Here is a 4734-nt window from a genome sequence, read left to right as displayed (position 1 = left end):
TTCGTCCTCGCTGAGCGGTTCTCTGGTACCGTCTGATACGGTTCGGGTTTGACTGTGAGCAGCCTGCTCTGCCCCGGCCCATCTGCAAACGCTTTCCGGCCACAATCCTACAACCACCATGACTAACCCTACCTAATCCACTTAAGAGTCAGCATAACCATAATTAACTATCTGTTCCTCCTTTTCTTTTTTTCTTTTTTCTTTTCTTCTTCTACTTTTAATAAAGGTTTCAGGGGAGAAAATAGTACTGTCTCAGCTTAACCCCTTCTCCACAGGGTTAGGAAACATGTTCGCCGTAGAAAACGTAACACGTTGATCTGGACGTCGATGGAAGGTGTGAGCGGTCTTGTTAATCCCCACTTCTACATGCAGGTTCTGTAACGTCCTCTTTACCGTCGTCTAATGTGCGTCTTCTTGTCCTTTGCTTTGCAGCCTCCACCATCGCAGAGAACGGGAGGAAAACGTGCCTGAAGCTCAAAGTTTTCGTCCGACCGTCAAGTGAGTGTTTGCATGCAACGCCGGGCTTCTGGAGCGGGGCCTGCCCAACGGTGCACTGGGTTAGAGGAGCACAACTGTTTATGTCTACTTCTCTGATTACTTCATTACCCCGTGAATGACCACTTGCTCACTGTTCAGCATACCCCCCTCCCCCTTTCATTTATCATAACTGCTTTACTTGCTAAGTAAATGTTTTTCGGAAACATGAAAGGACGATAGATGTACGCATCGAGTGAAATCCGGTACACTGCATACTTCATCTGAATGTTGCCATGAGCTTTGTTGCTTGGAACGTTTAATTCCAGGGCCGGGGGTTGGCGGGGTGGAGGGGGTTGGGGGGGCTTCAAATGTGACTAACCTATTTGGCTTACCTCTAATGATCTCTCATTCTCCTTATTTTCTGTTGTAGACAACTGTGTGAAAACTATAGGCGTACATGACCGTGTTCTTGACGTAAACGACAAAGTAGACAATATGTTAGAACCACGAGGTTAGTATGGCTTCCTGCTCCTCTGACTCTTCATGTTATGTCCTCCATACTGCTCTGTGTGTGCTCGTGAGCACGTCTCTTTTTGTGCCCCTGTCTGTCTTTTATTCTCGCTGTCGTTCACCGTACACCGACCGCTACCCATCCGCTGCCCTGTTCTCTTGCACTGATCTCGTCCCTGGTGCACTGATCCCGTCCCTGTTGCACTGATGCTGTTCCTATTACGCTGATCCTGTTCCTATTGCGCTGATCCTGTCCCTATTGCACTGATCCTGTTCCTATTGCGCTGATCCTGTTCCTCTTCAAGTTGCTGCAGTCCTGTCATGTTGTTGCTGCATGGGTGTTGCTTGTATGTTGCCGTTTATGTAACTATAGCATTCGCCCACATTGCATCATTCATATATATATATGGCCTCACATGTCTATTGCAAAATATGTGTATGTGTCAACTTTACTCTTGGCCTTGTTAAGAACGTGCACATTTGACATTTTCAAATGAGTATTGGTAAAACAGTTTGCTTCACTGACACCGAGCGTCGTTGTTTAACTGCTCGCCGTGCATCATATCATTACATTCTCTGTTGTTAAAGCTAATTCTGGTTATTCTGCCTTACTTTTTAAGTGTTTCAAAGGTCTTCACTAGTGTTAAAGTATCAATCACATCAGCTAAAATAACATTTATAAATGCTACCTACTTTGATGCCATCCGCCAATGTAGCTGCCATGGTTTGGCGGGACAGGAGATGAATTGATTAGTTAGACAAATGAGATTGATGATATCAGTTTTCCTGGTTTCCTTACTTGCTGTGTCACTTCTCTTTAGCTTTGTAAGGCAACAACAGTTTTCCATTTTTTTCTGTAATCAGAATATGTGACATTAGCATATATATATATATATATACACACACGTGCGCACACACATCTGTATATATACATGTACACATACATACATATGTATATATGTATGTATATTATATATGTATGTATATATGTATACATATACAATATGTAGATAAATACATACATACATACACACAAATATATATATATACACACACACACATATACACATGCATACATATGTATATATGCATGTATATTATATATGTATGTGTATATATGTATACATATACAATATGTACATACACACACACACACACACATATATATATACATGCATGCATGCATGCATACATACATACATATATATATTTATACATGCATACATATAAACACACACACATATATGTATATGTACATGCATACACACACACACATATACATGCACACACACACACACACACACATATATATATATATATATATATATACATGCACGCACACACATATATATATGCATACACACACACATATATGCATACCTACACACACACACGTGTGTGTAGGTATGCATGTGTGTGTGTGTGTCCAACTTAGTCACTGAACTGAAACCTCCCACCAACACTGCCGCCCCTGCTTACTCTAAGGACTAAAAAAGCACCCCCAAGAACCTCTTCAGGGAAAATATGGAGCAAATGGATAACTGTCCGATATAACATGCAGTTAATTACAGACAGAGCTTGGTGAATATTGTTTGTCATAGCATTATCATTAAATACACTTTTCCAAAATGGAACCTTTTACATCTTGGGATGGAGAGAATATTACATTTTCCATGTTTATTCACCGCACCTACCTACTCACCATGCTGTGGTGATCAAGGCTTATGGACACATACACACATTTGTGCAGGGGCACATACATTTTTACATATAAACCAATGCATACAATGCTCATTTCAGGACTTTGGTTTATTATAGCAAAGTCCCAGGCCATTGTCAGTGCCTGCCTGCTTGACTTACCCATATTTGTGCATTTCCGCCTGCCTGCCTTCTTTCCTACTTGTCTTTTTGTCTGCCTACATGCATACTTTGTTTGCCTGCTTGGCTGCCTGCGTGTTTTTCTGTTGCCTTGCATGCTGTTTTCCTTTCTGTCTGTCTGCCTTGGTGTGTGCTTACCTTCTCTCCCGCTTCTCCAAATCCTCTATTGCTTCTCTTGGAAGAAAGGAAATTCATCCATTCATCCTTGTCATCTAACGTACAGTGCCTCCACCCCACTCCCCCCACTCGCATGCATGCATGCACGCACGCGCACACGCACGCACGCACACACGCACACACTCACTCTTGTGCAGACTTGCATGTGTCTAGTGATTGGTCCTGCATGCTGTCTGTCTGCTTGTATTTCTGCCCTGTAATCTGCATGGTCCAGCTCTTTGCCCATGGTGCAGTGAGCATATAGCTGCTTACAGATACTGAGCCCACTGCCAGGTAGACCGAGATGACTCCTCACCTGGGAGATAAATTGAAAATGCTTCACAATGAAAGCTCCGACTTAATTTCACTGCCCAGGTTTTGTGATGATGTACCTTTCCTGGGGAGGGCTTTCAGATCTCATCTGAAGAGAGCTGGACCGAGCAATTCAGTGCTATGCGTTTTAGACTATAAAGATGGTCCGCTTATGAATTGGCTTCCTCACTCAGCCAGGTCTGACCATGTTTTCAATCTGCTGCCTTACTGGACTAGAACTATAGATATGTATGAGAACGAGGGAAAAAGCATTAAATCTTTAGTAATAGTGCAGCGTCTATGTGTGACGTTATTTCTTATTTGCTGTTGCTTGAACTGTTGCAAATAACCAACATGTAGATGCTGCGAATAATAAATCCAGTTTATCCCTCTTCCCTTCAGACGATACCAGCCATGAATCCGCCGAGCCTTCCCGAAGCGACGAAACAAATGCTGCACCCCACCTGCGGATAGCAAGTCTACTTCTGGCTGCGCTGCTGGCCTGCCTATCAACACTCCTCACCTTATAGCGCCTTTCTCCCCTGGATGGCAACTACACCTGGTGCGGCCTAAACCTGCCCAACGCTGAAGATAAAGAGACGGGTTGGGATTTGGACAGAGCAGAGTGGTTGGATTGGGCATCAGAGATGGTTTCTCAATGAACCCTCTATTTTTTTCAAATATTTAAGTGGTCTTTTCTCCGTATGTGAGTGAAAAACATTGACGTTGGAAGTGGGAGAGACAGTCCCCCCCCCCCTCCCCCCCCCCTCTTAAACTTTCAACTAAAATGCCAAATCCCGTTTTTTGACACTTAGTGATTCTTGTTTTCCCGTGACATTTTACATCCCTTTATGCCATGCCTATGTCATTGCAGCACTGATGTTTGCGTGCATACACACACACACACACACACACACACACACACACACACACACATACATAAAATACAGATGCTTTTACATTAAGAGTCAATGACAGTAGTTACTTTACTAGATCTGTATGCCATAGAAGCACTACACAGTAGGAAGGTTAGGATTCTTCTTAGAGATGGTCTTAGAGATGATTGTCGATACACACGGAGATCAGATAAGAGTGAGACCTCCCACGAAACCTTTCCAAAATAACCTTAACCATAAAGTTCTGCCTTGTGGAATGAATACCATTTTGCACCTCGGTTTTATTGTAGTGTGCAAGTGACAGGAAAGACAGAAAAGACTGCATTTAGCATGGGGTCATGAGCCAAACTGGAGCTCACAGCACTGAGAAGACACAGTGCACACGTGGCCTGCTGACCCCGGTTTCAAGACGGTCTAGCACATTTCCTCCTGAAGTGTGTGTGTGTGTGTGTGTGTGTGTGTGTGTGCGTGCGTGCGTGCGTGCGTGCGTGCGTGTGTGTAATGG

General features: G+C 43.5%; 1 long non-coding RNA gene across 1 annotated transcript; it reads left to right on the top strand.

The window, feature by feature from the left end:
- Window positions 1-432: 432 nt before the first annotated feature.
- Window positions 433-4175, top strand: LOC130122745 (uncharacterized). The gene is made up of 3 exons (XR_008811263.1): window positions 433-498; window positions 908-988; window positions 3736-4175. It is a non-coding gene; the product is annotated as an uncharacterized LOC130122745 (long non-coding RNA).
- The last annotated feature ends 559 nt before the right edge of the window (window positions 4176-4734 follow it).

This window comes from Lampris incognitus, chromosome 1, assembly GCF_029633865.1.
Source record: "Lampris incognitus isolate fLamInc1 chromosome 1, fLamInc1.hap2, whole genome shotgun sequence".
In the NCBI taxonomy this organism is placed as follows: Eukaryota; Metazoa; Chordata; class Actinopteri; order Lampriformes; family Lampridae; genus Lampris; species Lampris incognitus.
This window is presented reverse-complemented; position numbering and strand designations above follow the sequence as displayed.